The 15,000-nt window shown below is 43.9% G+C and overlaps 21 non-coding genes across 21 annotated transcripts; 13 read left to right on the top strand and 8 right to left on the bottom strand.

Moving 5' to 3' along the window:
• The first annotated feature begins 21 nt into the window (after nt 1-21).
• On the top strand, nt 22-94 carry trnak-uuu (transfer RNA lysine (anticodon UUU)). The gene has a single exon. It is a non-coding gene; the product is annotated as a tRNA-Lys (tRNA).
• A 3,951-nt stretch (nt 95-4,045) lies between these two features.
• On the top strand, nt 4,046-4,118 carry trnak-uuu (transfer RNA lysine (anticodon UUU)). The gene has a single exon. It is a non-coding gene; the product is annotated as a tRNA-Lys (tRNA).
• A 1,049-nt stretch (nt 4,119-5,167) lies between these two features.
• On the bottom strand, nt 5,168-5,239 carry trnaw-cca (transfer RNA tryptophan (anticodon CCA)). The gene has a single exon. It is a non-coding gene; the product is annotated as a tRNA-Trp (tRNA).
• An 819-nt stretch (nt 5,240-6,058) lies between these two features.
• Nucleotides 6,059-6,131, top strand: trnak-uuu (transfer RNA lysine (anticodon UUU)). Its single transcript has one exon. It is a non-coding gene; the product is annotated as a tRNA-Lys (tRNA).
• Nucleotides 6,132-7,851: 1,720 nt separating this feature from the next.
• On the bottom strand, nt 7,852-7,923 carry trnaw-cca (transfer RNA tryptophan (anticodon CCA)). The gene has a single exon. It is a non-coding gene; the product is annotated as a tRNA-Trp (tRNA).
• An 819-nt stretch (nt 7,924-8,742) lies between these two features.
• trnak-uuu (transfer RNA lysine (anticodon UUU)) lies at nt 8,743-8,815 on the top strand. Its single transcript has one exon. It is a non-coding gene; the product is annotated as a tRNA-Lys (tRNA).
• A 378-nt stretch (nt 8,816-9,193) lies between these two features.
• trnaw-cca (transfer RNA tryptophan (anticodon CCA)) lies at nt 9,194-9,265 on the bottom strand. Its single transcript has one exon. It is a non-coding gene; the product is annotated as a tRNA-Trp (tRNA).
• A 148-nt stretch (nt 9,266-9,413) lies between these two features.
• On the top strand, nt 9,414-9,486 carry trnak-uuu (transfer RNA lysine (anticodon UUU)). Its single transcript has one exon. It is a non-coding gene; the product is annotated as a tRNA-Lys (tRNA).
• A 378-nt stretch (nt 9,487-9,864) lies between these two features.
• On the bottom strand, nt 9,865-9,936 carry trnaw-cca (transfer RNA tryptophan (anticodon CCA)). The gene has a single exon. It is a non-coding gene; the product is annotated as a tRNA-Trp (tRNA).
• Nucleotides 9,937-10,084: 148 nt separating this feature from the next.
• trnak-uuu (transfer RNA lysine (anticodon UUU)) lies at nt 10,085-10,157 on the top strand. The gene has a single exon. It is a non-coding gene; the product is annotated as a tRNA-Lys (tRNA).
• A 378-nt stretch (nt 10,158-10,535) lies between these two features.
• trnaw-cca (transfer RNA tryptophan (anticodon CCA)) lies at nt 10,536-10,607 on the bottom strand. The gene has a single exon. It is a non-coding gene; the product is annotated as a tRNA-Trp (tRNA).
• Nucleotides 10,608-10,755: 148 nt separating this feature from the next.
• On the top strand, nt 10,756-10,828 carry trnak-uuu (transfer RNA lysine (anticodon UUU)). Its single transcript has one exon. It is a non-coding gene; the product is annotated as a tRNA-Lys (tRNA).
• A 598-nt stretch (nt 10,829-11,426) lies between these two features.
• On the top strand, nt 11,427-11,499 carry trnak-uuu (transfer RNA lysine (anticodon UUU)). Its single transcript has one exon. It is a non-coding gene; the product is annotated as a tRNA-Lys (tRNA).
• Nucleotides 11,500-11,877: 378 nt separating this feature from the next.
• trnaw-cca (transfer RNA tryptophan (anticodon CCA)) lies at nt 11,878-11,949 on the bottom strand. Its single transcript has one exon. It is a non-coding gene; the product is annotated as a tRNA-Trp (tRNA).
• A 148-nt stretch (nt 11,950-12,097) lies between these two features.
• trnak-uuu (transfer RNA lysine (anticodon UUU)) lies at nt 12,098-12,170 on the top strand. Its single transcript has one exon. It is a non-coding gene; the product is annotated as a tRNA-Lys (tRNA).
• A 378-nt stretch (nt 12,171-12,548) lies between these two features.
• Nucleotides 12,549-12,620, bottom strand: trnaw-cca (transfer RNA tryptophan (anticodon CCA)). The gene has a single exon. It is a non-coding gene; the product is annotated as a tRNA-Trp (tRNA).
• A 148-nt stretch (nt 12,621-12,768) lies between these two features.
• trnak-uuu (transfer RNA lysine (anticodon UUU)) lies at nt 12,769-12,841 on the top strand. Its single transcript has one exon. It is a non-coding gene; the product is annotated as a tRNA-Lys (tRNA).
• Nucleotides 12,842-13,219: 378 nt separating this feature from the next.
• On the bottom strand, nt 13,220-13,291 carry trnaw-cca (transfer RNA tryptophan (anticodon CCA)). The gene has a single exon. It is a non-coding gene; the product is annotated as a tRNA-Trp (tRNA).
• Nucleotides 13,292-13,439: 148 nt separating this feature from the next.
• On the top strand, nt 13,440-13,512 carry trnak-uuu (transfer RNA lysine (anticodon UUU)). The gene has a single exon. It is a non-coding gene; the product is annotated as a tRNA-Lys (tRNA).
• A 598-nt stretch (nt 13,513-14,110) lies between these two features.
• Nucleotides 14,111-14,183, top strand: trnak-uuu (transfer RNA lysine (anticodon UUU)). The gene has a single exon. It is a non-coding gene; the product is annotated as a tRNA-Lys (tRNA).
• A 598-nt stretch (nt 14,184-14,781) lies between these two features.
• trnak-uuu (transfer RNA lysine (anticodon UUU)) lies at nt 14,782-14,854 on the top strand. Its single transcript has one exon. It is a non-coding gene; the product is annotated as a tRNA-Lys (tRNA).
• The last annotated feature ends 146 nt before the right edge of the window (nt 14,855-15,000 follow it).

Here is a 15,000-nt window from a genome sequence, read left to right as displayed (position 1 = left end):
ATGAAAACAAGTAAAATCAGAGCCCGGATAGCTCAGTCGGTAGAGCATCAGACTTTTAATCTGAGGGTCCAGGGTTCAAGTCCCTGTTCGGGCGTACTTTTAATGTTCACCTTCCTTCAGAAGCAAGTCTTTCTATAATTGCGATTTCTGTCACTTTCCATGACATGTTCACCTGTGGACAATACAATCCCATAGCCAAAACAGCTTAGTCTGAAAGCTTTAGGATTTTTAATCTGAAACTCCAGTTTTAAACTCCCTGTTTGAAGACTGATTTAAGCCTGTCAATCCCACAGCATCATCTGATTTAGGAATTTGCAGTGTGCCATGCTTTTGTGAGAGACAACTGTCATCTGAAGCAGCATTGGATTGGTCGTTTTCTTGCAAGATTTGTACTGTAAAGCCACATTGGTACTTGTGCTGATTCTTTGACTTCGCTGTGTAAAGAAGGCAGAGATTGCACACATCAAAATTCTGACCACGACGTGATTTGAACACGCAACCTTCTGATCTGGAGTCAGACGCACTACCGTTGTGCCACGAGGTCTTGGAAGAATCGCATTTATGGAGGTGATGCCTAGTTCAGATTGCGTTGAGTGTATCATTTGGAATGGAGGCCTGTGTCTCTGGGGAAATGTACGATCTGACGTGCATCTGCCCGGCAGGTTAGGTGTATGAAAACAAGCGAAATCAGAGCCCGGATAGCTCAGTCGGTAGAGCATCAGACTTTTAATCTGAGGGTCCAGGGTTCAAGTCCCTATTTTGGCGATGTTTTAATGTTCACCTTCCTTCAGAAGCAAGTCTTTCTATAATTGCGATTTCTCTCACTTTCCATGACATGTTCACCTGTGGACAATACAATCCCATAGCCAAAACAGCTTAGTCTGAAAGCTTTAGGATTTTTAATCTGAAACTCCAGTTTTAAACTCCCTGTTTGAAGACTGATTTAAGCCTGTCAATCCCACAGCATCATCTGATTTAGGAATTTGCAGTGTGCCATGCTTTTGTGAGAGACAACTGTCATCTGAAGCAGCATTGGATTGGTCGTTTTCTTGCAAGATTTGTACTGTAAAGCCACATTGGTACTTGTGCTGATTCTTTGACTTCGCTGTGTAAAGAAGGCAGAGATTGCACACATCAAAATTCTGACCACGACGTGATTTGAACACGCAACCTTCTGATATGGAGTCAGACGCGCTACCGTTGCGCCACGAGGTCTTGGAAGAATCGCATCTATGGAGGTGATGCCTAGTTCAGATTTCGTTGACTGTATCATTTGGAATGGAGGCCTGTGTCTCTGGGGAAATGTACGATCTGACGTGCATCTGCCCGGCAGGTTAGGTGTATGAAAACAAGTAAAATCAGAGCCCGGATAGCTCAGTCGGTAGAGCATCAGACTTTTAATCTGAGGGTCCAAGGTTCAAGTCCCTGTTTGGGCGATCTTTTAATGTTCACCTTCCTTCAGAAGCAAGTCTTTCTATAATTGCGATTTCTCTCACGTTCCATGACATGTTCACCTGTGGACAATACAATCCCCTAGCCAAAACAGCTTAGTCTGAAAGCTTTAGGATTTTTAATCTGAAACTCCAGGTTAAACTCCCTGTTTGAAGACTGATTTAAGCCTGTCAATCCCACAGCATCATCTGATTTAGGAATTTGCAGTGTGCCATGCTTTTGTGAGAGACAACTGTCATCTGAAGCAGCATTGGATTGGTCGTTTTCTTGCAAGATTTGTACTGTAAAGCCACATTGGTACTTGTGCTGATTCTTTGACTTCGCTGTGTAAAGAAGGCAGAGATTGCACACATCAAAATTCTGACCACGACGTGATTTGAACACGCAACCTTCTGATCTGGAGTCAGACGCACTACCTTTGCGCCACGAGGTCTTGGAAGAATTGCATCTATGGAGGTGATGCCTAGTTCAGATTTCGTTGAGTGTATCATTTGGAATGGAGGCCTGTGTCTCTGGGGAAATGTACGATCTGACGTGCATCTGCCCGGCAGGTTAGGTGTATGAAAACAAGTAAAATCAGACCCCGGATAGCTCAGTCGGAAGAGCATCAGACTTTTAATCTGAGGGTCCAGGGTTCAAGTCCCTGTTTTGGCGATGTTTTAATGTTTACCTTCCTTCAGAAGCAAGTCTTTCTATAATTGCGATTTCTCTCACTTTCCATGACATGTTCACCTGTGGACAATACAATCCCATAGCCAAAACAGCTTAGTCTGAAAGCTTTAGGATTTTTAATCTGAAACTCCAGTTTTAAACTCCCTGTTTGAAGACTGATTTAAGCCTGTCAATCCCACAGCATCATCTGATTTAGGAATTTGCAGTGTGCCATGCTTTTGTGAGAGACAACTGTCATCTGAAGCAGCATTGGATTGGTCGTTTTCTTGCAAGATTTGTACTGTAAAGCCACATTGGTACTTGTGCTGATTCTTTGACTTCGCTGTGTAAAGAAGGCAGAGATTGCACACATCAAAATTCTGACCACGACGTGATTTGAACACGCAACCTTCTGATATGGAGTCAGACGCGCTACCGTTGCGCCACGAGGTCTTGGAAGAATCGCATCTATGGAGGTGATGCCTAGTTCAGATTTCGTTGACTGTATCATTTGGAATGGAGGCCTGTGTCTCTGGGGAAATGTACGATCTGACGTGCATCTGCCCGGCAGGTTAGGTGTATGAAAACAAGTAAAATCAGAGCCCGGATAGCTCAGTCGGTAGAGCATCAGACTTTTAATCTGAGGGTCCAAGGTTCAAGTCCCTGTTTGGGCGATCTTTTAATGTTCACCTTCCTTCAGAAGCAAGTCTTTCTATAATTGCGATTTCTCTCACGTTCCATGACATGTTCACCTGTGGACAATACAATCCCCTAGCCAAAACAGCTTAGTCTGAAAGCTTTAGGATTTTTAATCTGAAACTCCAGGTTAAACTCCCTGTTTGAAGACTGATTTAAGCCTGTCAATCCCACAGCATCATCTGATTTAGGAATTTGCAGTGTGCCATGCTTTTGTGAGAGACAACTGTCATCTGAAGCAGCATTGGATTGGTCGTTTTCTTGCAAGATTTGTACTGTAAAGCCACATTGGTACTTGTGCTGATTCTTTGACTTCGCTGTGTAAAGAAGGCAGAGATTGCACACATCAAAATTCTGACCACGACGTGATTTGAACACGCAACCTTCTGATCTGGAGTCAGACGCACTACCTTTGCGCCACGAGGTCTTGGAAGAATTGCATCTATGGAGGTGATGCCTAGTTCAGATTTCGTTGAGTGTATCATTTGGAATGGAGGCCTGTGTCTCTGGGGAAATGTACGATCTGACGTGCATCTGCCCGGCAGGTTAGGTGTATGAAAACAAGTAAAATCAGACCCCGGATAGCTCAGTCGGAAGAGCATCAGACTTTTAATCTGAGGGTCCAGGGTTCAAGTCCCTGTTTTGGCGATGTTTTAATGTTTACCTTCCTTCAGAAGCAAGTCTTTCTATAATTGCGATTTCTCTCACTTTCCATGACATGTTCACCTGTGGACAATACAATCCCATAGCCAAAATAGCTTAGTCTGAAAGCTTTAGGATTTTTAATCTGAAACTCCAGGTTTAAACTCCCTGTTTGAAGACTGATTTAAGCCTGTCAATCCCACAGCATCATCTGATTTAGGAATTTGCAGTGTGCCATGCTTTTGTGAGAGACAACTGTCATCTGAAGCAGCATTGGATTGGTCGTTTTCTTGCAAGATTTGTACTGTAAAGCCACATTGGTACTTGTGCTGATTCTTTGACTTCGCTGTGTAAAGAAGGCAGAGATTGCACACATCAAAATTCTGACCACGACGTGATTTGATCACGCAACCTTCTGATCTGGAGTCAGTCGCGCTACCGTTGCGCCACGAGGTCTTGGAAGAATCGCATCTATGGAGGTGATGCCTAGTTCTGATTTCGTTGACTGTATCATTTGGAATGGAGGCCTGTGTCTCTGGGGAAATGTACGATCTGACGTGCATCTGCCCGGCAGGTTAGGTGTATGAAAACAAGTAAAATCAGAGCCCGGATAGCTCAGTTGGTAGAGCATCAGACTTTTAATCTGAGGGTCCAGGGTTCAAGTCCCTGTTTGGGCGTTCTTTTAATGTTCACCTTCCTTCAGACGCAAGTTTTTCTATAATTGCGATTTCTGTCACTTTCCATGACATGTTCACCTGTGGACAATACAATCCCATAGCCAAAACAGTTTAGTCTGAAAGCTTTAGGATTTTTTATCTGAAACTCCAGGTTTAAACTCCCTGTTTGAAGACTGATTTAAGCCTGTCAATTCCACAGCATCATCTGATTTAGGAATTTGCAGTGTGCCATGCTTTTGTGAGAGACAACTGTCATCTGAAGCAGGATTGGATTGGTCGTTTTCTTGCAAGATTTGTACTGTAAAGCCACATTGGTACTTGTGCTGATTCTTTGACTTCGCTGTGTAAAGAAGGTAGAGATTGCACACATCAAAATTCTGACCACGACGTGATTTGAACACGCAACCTTCTGATCTGGAGTCAGTCGCGCTACCGTTGCGCCACGAGGTCTTGGAAGAATCGCATCTATGGAGGTGATGCCTAGTTCTGATTTCGTTGACTGTATCATTTGGAATGGAGGCCTGTGTCTCTGGGGAAATGTACGATCTGACGTGCATCTGCCCGGCAGGTTAGGTGTATGAAAACAAGTAAAATCAGAGCCCGGATAGCTCAGTCGGTAGAGCATCAGACTTTTAATCTGAGGGTCCACGGTTCAAGTCCCTGTTTGGGCGATCTTTTAATGTTCACCTTCCTTCAGAAGCAAGTCTTTCTATAATTGCGATTTCTCTCACGTTCCATGACATGTTCACCTGTGGACAATACAATCCCCTAGCCAAAACAGCTTAGTCTGAAAGCTTTAGGATTTTTAATCTGAAACTCCAGGTTTAAACTCCCTGTTTGAAGACTGATTTAAGCCTGTCAATCCCACAGCATCATCTGATTTAGGAATTTGCAGTGTGCCATGCTTTTGTGAGAGACAACTGTCATCTGAAGCAGCATTGGATTGGTCGTTTTCTTGCAAGATTTGTACTGTAAAGCCACATTGGTACTTGTGCTGATTCTTTGACTTCGCTGTGTAAAGAAGGCAGAGATTGCACACATCAAAATTCTGACCACGACGTGATTTGAACACGCAACCTTCTGATCTGGAGTCAGACGCGCTACCGTTGCGCCACGAGGTCTTGGAAGAATTGCTTCTATGGAGGTGATGCCTAGTTCAGATTTCGTTGAGTGTATCATTTGGAATGGAGGCCTGTGTCTCTGGGGAAATGTACGATCTGACGTGCATCTGCCCGGCAGGTTAGGTGTATGAAAACAAGTAAAATCAGACCCCGGCTAGCTCAGTCGGAAGAGCATCAGACTTTTAATCTGAGGGTCCAGGGTTCAAGTCCCTGTTTTGGCGATGTTTTAATGTTTACCTTCCTTCAGAAGCAAGTCTTTCTATAATTGCGATTTCTCTCACTTTCCATGACATGTTCACCTGTGGACAATACAATCCCATAGCCAAAATAGCTTAGTCTGAAAGCTTTAGGATTTTTAATCTGAAACTCCAGGTTTAAACTCCCTGTTTGAAGACTGATTTAAGCCTGTCAATCCCACAGCATCATCTGATTTAGGAATTTGCAGTGTGCCATGCTTTTGTGAGAGACAACTGTCATCTGAAGCAGCATTGGATTGGTCGTTTTCTTGCAAGATTTGTACTGTAAAGCCACATTGGTACTTGTGCTGATTCTTTGACTTCGCTGTGTAAAGAAGGCAGAGATTGCACACATCAAAATTCTGACCACGACGTGATTTGATCACGCAACCTTCTGATCTGGAGTCAGTCGCGCTACCGTTGCGCCACGAGGTCTTGGAAGAATCGCATCTATGGAGGTGATGCCTAGTTCTGATTTCGTTGACTGTATCATTTGGAATGGAGGCCTGTGTCTCTGGGGAAATGTACGATCTGACGTGCATCTGCCCGGCAGGTTAGGTGTATGAAAACAAGTAAAATCAGAGCCCGGATAGCTCAGTTGGTAGAGCATCAGACTTTTAATCTGAGGGTCCAGGGTTCAAGTCCCTGTTCGGGCGGTCTTTTAATGTTCACCTTCCTTCAGAAGCAAGTCTTTCTATAATTGCGATTTCTCTCACTTTCCATGACATGTTCACCTGTGGACAATACAATCCCATAGCCAAAACAGCTTAGTCTGAAAACTTTAGGATTTTTAATCTGAACCTCCAGGTTTAAACTCCCTGTTTGAAGACTGATTTAAGTCTGTCAATCACACAGCATCATCTGATTTAGGAATTTGCAGTGTGCCATGCTTTTGTGAGAGACGACTGTCATCTGAAGCAGCATTGGATTGGTCGTTTTCTTGCAACATTTGAACTGTAAAGCCACATTGGTACTTGTGCTGATTCATTGACTTCGCTGTGTAAAGAAGGCAGAGATTGCACACATCAAAATTCTGACCACGACGTGATTTGAACACGCAACCTTCTGATCTGGAGTCAGACGCGCTACCGTTGCACCACAAGGTCTTGGAAGAATTGCATCTATGGAGGTGATGCATAGTTCAGATTTCGTTGAGTGTATCATTTGGAATGGAGGCCTGTGTCTCTGGGGAAATGTACGATCTGACGTGCATCTGCCCGGCAGGTTAGGTGTATGAAAACAAGTAAAATCAGAGCCCGGATAGCTCAGTCGTTAGAGCATCAGACTTTTAATCTGAGGGTCCAGGGTTCAAGTCCCTGTTTGGGTGATCTTTTAATGTTCACCTTCCTTCAGAAGCAAGTCTTTCTATAATTGCGATTTCTCTCACTTTCCATGACATGTTCACCTGTGGACAATACAATCCCATAGCCAAAACAGCTTAGTCTGAAAGCTTTAGGATTTTCTATCTGAAACTCCAGGTTTAAACTCCCTGTTTGAAGACTGATTTAAGCCTGTCAATCCCACAGCATCATCTGATTTAGGAATTTGCAGTGTGCCATGCTTTTGTGAGAGACAACTGTCATCTGAAGCAGCATTGGATTGGTCGTTTTCTTGCAAGATTTGTACTGTAAAGCCACATTGGTACTTGTGCTGATTCTTTGACTTCGCTGTGTAAAGAAGGCAGAGATTGCACACATCAAAATTCTGACCACGACGTGATTTGAACACGCAACCTTCTGATCTGGAGTGAGACGCGCTACTGTTGCGCCACGAGGTCTTGGAAGAATCGCATCTATGGAGGTGATGCCTAGTTCAGATTTCGTTGAGTGTATCATTTGGAATGGAGGCCTGTGTCTCTGGGGAAATGTACGATCTGAAGTGCATCTGCCCGGCAGGTTAGGTGTATGAAAACAAGTAAAATCAGAGCCCGGATAGCTCAGTCGGTAGAGCATCAGACTTTTAATCTGAGGGTCCAGGGTTCAAGACCCTGTTTTGGCGATGTTTTAATGTTCACCTTCCTTCAGAAGCAAGTCTTTCTATAATTGCGATTTCTCTCACTTTCCATGACATGTTCACCTGTGGACAATACAATCCCATAGCCAAAACAGCTTAGTCTGAAAGTTTTAGGATTTTTAATCTGAAACTCCAGGTTTAAACTCCCTGTTTGAAGACTGATTTAAGCCTGTCAATCCCACAGCATCATCTGATTTAGGAATTTGCAGTGTGCCATGCTTTTGTGAGAGACAACTGTCATCTGAAGCAGCATTGGATTGGTCGTTTTCTTGCAAGATTTGTACTGTAAAGCCACATTGGTACTTGTGCTGATTCTTTGACTTCGCTGTGTAAAGAAGGCAGAGATTGCACACATCAAAATTCTGACCACGACGTGATTTGAACACGCAACCTTCTGATCTGGAGTCAGACGCGCTACCGTTGCGCCACGAGGTCTTGGAAGAATTGCATCTATAGAGGTGATGCATAGTTCAGATTTCGTTGAGTGTATCATTTGGAATGGAGGCCTGTGTCTCTGGGGAAATGTACGATCTGACGTGCATCTGCCTGGCAGGTTAGGTGTATGAAAACAAGTAAAATCAGACCCCGGATAGCTCAGTCGGAAGAGCATCAGACTTTTAATCTGAGGGTCCAGGGTTCAAGTCCCTGTTTTGGCGATGTTTTAATGTTTACCTTCCTTCAGAAGCAAGTCTTTCTATAATTGCGATTTCTCTCACTTTCCATGACATGTTCACCTGTGGACAATACAATCCCATAGCCAAAATAGCTTAGTCTGAAAGCTTTAGGATTTTTAATCTGAAACTCCAGGTTTAAACTCCCTGTTTGAAGACTGATTTAAGCCTGTCAATCCCACAGCATCATCTGATTTAGGAATTTGCAGTGTGCCATGCTTTTGTGAGAGACAACTGTCATCTGAAGCAGCATTGGATTGGTCGTTTTCTTGCAAGATTTGTACTGTAAAGCCACATTGGTACTTGTGCTGATTCTTTGACTTCGCTGTGTAAAGAAGGCAGAGATTGCACACATCAAAATTCTGACCACGACGTGATTTGATCACGCAACCTTCTGATCTGGAGTCAGTCGCGCTACCGTTGCGCCACGAGGTCTTGGAAGAATCGCATCTATGGAGGTGATGCCTAGTTCTGATTTCGTTGACTGTATCATTTGGAATGGAGGCCTGTGTCTCTGGGGAAATGTACGATCTGACGTGCATCTGCCCGGCAGGTTAGGTGTATGAAAACAAGCAAAATCAGAGCCCGGATAGCTCAGTTGGTAGAGCATCAGACTTTTAATCTGAGGGTCCAGGGTTCAAGTCCCTGTTTGGGCGTTCTTTTAATGTTCACCTTCCTTCAGACGCAAGTTTTTCTATAATTGCGATTTCTGTCACTTTCCATGACATGTTCACCTGTGGACAATACAATCCCATAGCCAAAACAGCTTAGTCTGAAAGCTTTAGGATTTTTTATCTGAAACTCCAGGTTTAAACTCCCTGTTTGAAGACTGATTTAAGCCTGTCAATTCCACAGCATCATCTGATTTAGGAATTTGCAGTGTGCCATGCTTTTGTGAGAGACAACTGTCATCTGAAGCAGCATTGGATTGGTCGTTTTCTTGCAAGATTTGTACTGTAAAGCCACATTGGTACTTGTGCTGATTCTTTGACTTCGCTGTGTAAAGAAGGCAGAGATTGCACACATCAAAATTCTGACCACGACGTGATTTGAACACGCAACCTTCTGATCTGGAGTCAGACGCGCTACCGTTGCGCCACGAGGTCTTGGAAGAATCACATCTATGGAGGTGATGCCTAGTTCAGATTTCGTTGACTGTATCATTTGGAATGGAGGCCTGTGTCTCTGGGGAAATGTACGATCTGACGTGCATCTGCCCGGCAGGTTAGGTGTATGAAAACAAGCAAAATCAGAGCCCGGATAGCTCAGTTGGTAGAGCATCAGACTTTTAATCTGAGGGTCCAGGGTTCAAGTCCCTGTTTGGGCGTTCTTTTAATGTTCACCTTCCTTCAGACGCAAGTTTTTCTATAATTGCGATTTCTGTCACTTTCCATGACATGTTCACCTGTGGACAATACAATCCCATAGCCAAAACAGCTTAGTCTGAAAGCTTTAGGATTTTTTATCTGAAACTCCAGGTTTAAACTCCCTGTTTGAAGACTGATTTAAGCCTGTCAATTCCACAGCATCATCTGATTTAGGAATTTGCAGTGTGTCATGCTTTTGTGAGAGACAACTGTCATCTGAAGCAGCATTGGATTGGTCGTTTTCTTGCAAGATTTGTACTGTAAAGCCACATTGGTACTTGTGCTGATTCTTTGACTTCGCTGTGTAAAGAAGGCAGAGATTGCACACATCAAAATTCTGACCACGACGTGATTTGAACACGCAACCTTCTGATCTGGAGTCAGACGCGCTACCGTTGCGCCACGAGGTCTTGGAAGAATCACATCTATGGAGGTGATGCCTAGTTCAGATTTCGTTGACTGTATCATTTGGAATGGAGGCCTGTGTCTCTGGGGAAATGTACGATCTGACGTGCATCTGCCCGGCAGGTTAGGTGTATGAAAACAAGTAAAATCAGAGCCCGGATAGCTCAGTCGGTAGAGCATCAGACTTTTAATCTGAGGGTCCAGGGTTCAAGTCCCTGTTCGGGCGTTCTTTTAATGTTCACCTTCCTTCAGACGCAAGTCTTTCTATAATTGCGAATTCTCTCACTTTCCATGACATGTTCACCTGTGGACAATACAATCCCATAGCCAAAACAGCTTAGTCTGAAAGATTTAGGATTTTTAATCTGAAACTCCAGGTTTAAACTCCCTGTTTGAAGACTGATTTAAGCCTGTCAATCCCACAGCATCATCTGATTTAGGAATTTGCAGTGTGCCATGCTTTTGTGAGAGACAACTGTCATCTGAAGCAGCATTGGATTGGTCGTTTTCTTGCAAGATTTGTACTGTAAAGCCACATTGGTACTTGTGCTGATTCTTTGACTTCGCTGTGTAAAGAAGGCAGAGATTGCACACATCAAAATTCTGACCACGACGTGATTTGAACACGCAACCTTCTGATCTGGAGTCAGACGCGCTACCGTTGCGCCACGAGGTCTTGGAAGAATTGCATCTATAGAGGTGATGCCTAGTTCAGATTTCGTTGAGTGTATCATTTGGAATGGAGGCCTGTGTCTCTGGGGAAATGTACGATCTGACGTGCATCTGCCCGGCAGGTTAGGTGTATGAAAACAAGCAAAATCAGAGCCCGGATAGCTCAGTTGGTAGAGCATCAGACTTTTAATCTGAGGGTCCAGGGTTCAAGTCCCTGTTTGGGCGTTCTTTTAATGTTCACCTTCCTTCAGACGCAAGTTTTTCTATAATTGCGATTTCTGTCACTTTCCATGACATGTTCACCTGTGGACAATACAATCCCATAGCCAAAACAGCTTAGTCTGAAAGCTTTAGGATTTTTTATCTGAAACTCCAGGTTTAAACTCCCTGTTTGAAGACTGATTTAAGCCTGTCAATTCCACAGCATCATCTGATTTAGGAATTTGCAGTGTGCCATGCTTTTGTGAGAGACAACTGTCATCTGAAGCAGCATTGGATTGGTCGTTTTCTTGCAAGATTTGTACTGTAAAGCCACATTGGTACTTGTGCTGATTCTTTGACTTCGCTGTGTAAAGAAGGCAGAGATTGCACACATCAAAATTCTGACCACGACGTGATTTGAACACGCAACCTTCTGATCTGGAGTCAAACGCGCTACCGTTGCGCCACGAGGTCTTGGAAGAATCACATCTATGGAGGTGATGCCTAGTTCAGATTTCGTTGACTGTATCATTTGGAATGGAGGCCTGTGTCTCTGGGGAAATGTACGATCTGACGTGCATCTGCCCGGCAGGTTAGGTGTATGAAAACAAGTAAAATCAGAGCCCGGATAGCTCAGTCGGTAGAGCATCAGACTTTTAATCTGAGGGTCCAGGGTTCAAGTCCCTGTTCGGGCGTTCTTTTAATGTTCACCTTCCTTCAGACGCAAGTCTTTCTATAATTGCGAATTCTCTCACTTTCCATGACATGTTCACCTGTGGACAATACAATCCCATAGCCAAAACAGCTTAGTCTGAAAGATTTAGGATTTTTAATCTGAAACTCCAGGTTTAAACTCCCTGTTTGAAGACTGATTTAAGCCTGTCAATCCCACAGCATCATCTGATTTAGGAATTTGCAGTGTGCCATGCTTTTGTGAGAGACAACTGTCATCTGAAGCAGCATTGGATTGGTCGTTTTCTTGCAAGATTTGTACTGTAAAGCCACATTGGTACTTGTGCTGATTCTTTGACTTCGCTGTGTAAAGAAGGCAGAGATTGCACACATCAAAATTCTGACCACGACGTGATTTGAACACGCAACCTTCTGATCTGGAGTCAGACGCGCTACCGTTGCGCCACGAGGTCTTGGAAGAATCACATCTATGGAGGTGATGCCTAGTTCAGATTTCGTTGACTGTATCATTTGGAATGGAGGCCTGTGTCTCTGGGGAAATGTACGATCTGACGTGCATCTGCCCGGCAGGTTAGGTGTATGAAAACAAGCAAAATCAGAGCCCGGATAGCTCAGTTGGTAGAGCATCAGACTTTTAATCTGAGGGTCCAGGGTTCAAGTCCCTGTTTGGGCGTTCTTTTAATGTTCACCTTCCTTCAGACGCAAGTTTTTCTATAATTGCGATTTCTGTCACTTTCCATGACATGTTCACCTGTGGACAATACAATCCCATAGCCAAAACAGCTTAGTCTGAAAGCTTTAGGATTTTTTATCTGAAACTCCAGGTTTAAACTCCCTGTTTGAAGACTGATTTAAGCCTGTCAATTCCACAGCATCATCTGATTTAGGAATTTGCAGTGTGTCATGCTTTTGTGAGAGACAACTGTCATCTGAAGCAGCATTGGATTGGTCGTTTTCTTGCAAGATTTGTACTGTAAAGCCACATTGGTACTTGTGCTGATTCTTTGACTTCGCTGTGTAAAGAAGGCAGAGATTGCACACATCAAAATTCTGACCACGACGTGATTTGAACACGCAACCTTCTGATCTGGAGTCAGACGCGCTACCGTTGCGCCACGAGGTCTTGGAAGAATCACATCTATGGAGGTGATGCCTAGTTCAGATTTCGTTGACTGTATCATTTGGAATGGAGGCCTGTGTCTCTGGGGAAATGTACGATCTGACGTGCATCTGCCCGGCAGGTTAGGTGTATGAAAACAAGTAAAATCAGAGCCCGGATAGCTCAGTCGGTAGAGCATCAGACTTTTAATCTGAGGGTCCAGGGTTCAAGTCCCTGTTCGGGCGTTCTTTTAATGTTCACCTTCCTTCAGACGCAAGTCTTTCTATAATTGCGAATTCTCTCACTTTCCATGACATGTTCACCTGTGGACAATACAATCCCATAGCCAAAACAGCTTAGTCTGAAAGATTTAGGATTTTTAATCTGAAACTCCAGGTTTAAACTCCCTGTTTGAAGACTGATTTAAGCCTGTCAATCCCACAGCATCATCTGATTTAGGAATTTGCAGTGTGCCATGCTTTTGTGAGAGACAACTGTCATCTGAAGCAGCATTGGATTGGTCGTTTTCTTGCAAGATTTGTACTGTAAAGCCACATTGGTACTTGTGCTGATTCTTTGACTTCGCTGTGTAAAGAAGGCAGAGATTGCACACATCAAAATTCTGACCACGACGTGATTTGAACACGCAACCTTCTGATCTGGAGTCAGACGCGCTACCGTTGCGCCACGAGGTCTTGGAAGAATTGCATCTATAGAGGTGATGCCTAGTTCAGATTTCGTTGAGTGTATCATTTGGAATGGAGGCCTGTGTCTCTGGGGAAATGTACGATCTGACGTGCATCTGCCCGGCAGGTTAGGTGTATGAAAACAAGCAAAATCAGAGCCCGGATAGCTCAGTTGGTAGAGCATCAGACTTTTAATCTGAGGGTCCAGGGTTCAAGTCCCTGTTTGGGCGTTCTTTTAATGTTCACCTTCCTTCAGACGCAAGTTTTTCTATAATTGCGATTTCTGTCACTTTCCATGACATGTTCACCTGTGGACAATACAATCCCATAGCCAAAACAGCTTAGTCTGAAAGCTTTAGGATTTTTTATCTGAAACTCCAGGTTTAAACTCCCTGTTTGAAGACTGATTTAAGCCTGTCAATTCCACAGCATCATCTGATTTAGGAATTTGCAGTGTGCCATGCTTTTGTGAGAGACAACTGTCATCTGAAGCAGCATTGGATTGGTCGTTTTCTTGCAAGATTTGTACTGTAAAGCCACATTGGTACTTGTGCTGATTCTTTGACTTCGCTGTGTAAAGAAGGCAGAGATTGCACACATCAAAATTCTGACCACGACGTGATTTGAACACGCAACCTTCTGATCTGGAGTCAAACGCGCTACCGTTGCGCCACGAGGTCTTGGAAGAATCACATCTATGGAGGTGATGCCTAGTTCAGATTTCGTTGACTGTATCATTTGGAATGGAGGCCTGTGTCTCTGGGGAAATGTACGATCTGACGTGCATCTGCCCGGCAGGTTAGGTGTATGAAAACAAGTAAAATCAGAGCCCGGATAGCTCAGTCGGTAGAGCATCAGACTTTTAATCTGAGGGTCCAGGGTTCAAGTCCCTGTTCGGGCGTTCTTTTAATGTTCACCTTCCTTCAGACGCAAGTCTTTCTATAATTGCGAATTCTCTCACTTTCCATGACATGTTCACCTGTGGACAATACAATCCCATAGCCAAAACAGCTTAGTCTGAAAGATTTAGGATTTTTAATCTGAAACTCCAGGTTTAAACTCCCTGTTTGAAGACTGATTTAAGCCTGTCAATCCCACAGCATCATCTGATTTAGGAATTTGCAGTGTGCCATGCTTTTGTGAGAGACAACTGTCATCTGAAGCAGCATTGGATTGGTCGTTTTCTTGCAAGATTTGTACTGTAAAGCCACATTGGTACTTGTGCTGATTCTTTGACTTCGCTGTGTAAAGAAGGCAGAGATTGCACACATCAAAATTCTGACCACGACGTGATTTGAACACGCAACCTTCTGATCTGGAGTCAGACGCACTACCGTTGCGCCACGAGGTCTTGGAAGAATCGCATCTATGGAGGTGATGCCTAGTTCAGATTTCGTTGAGTGTATCATTTGGAATGGAGGCCTGTGTCTCTGGGGAAATGTACGATCTGACCTGCATCTGCCCGGCAGGTTAGGTGTATGAAAACAAGTAAAATCAGAGCCCGGATAGCTCAGTCGGTAGAGCATCAGACTTTTAATCTGAGGGTCCAGGGTTCAAGTCCCTGTTCGGGCGTACTTTTAATGTTCACCTTCCTTCAGAAGCAAGTCTTTCTATAATTGCGATTTCTCTCACTTTCCATGACATGTTCACCTGTGGACAATACAATCCCATAGCCAAAACAGCTTAGTCTGAAAGCTTTAGGATTTTTAATCTGAAAC

The sequence above is a fragment of the Salvelinus alpinus genome, chromosome 2 (assembly GCF_045679555.1).
Source record: "Salvelinus alpinus chromosome 2, SLU_Salpinus.1, whole genome shotgun sequence".
Lineage (NCBI taxonomy): Eukaryota > Metazoa > Chordata > Actinopteri > Salmoniformes > Salmonidae > Salvelinus > Salvelinus alpinus.
The sequence above is the reverse complement of the archived record's forward strand: the minus strand, read 5'-3'. Positions and strand labels throughout refer to the sequence as shown.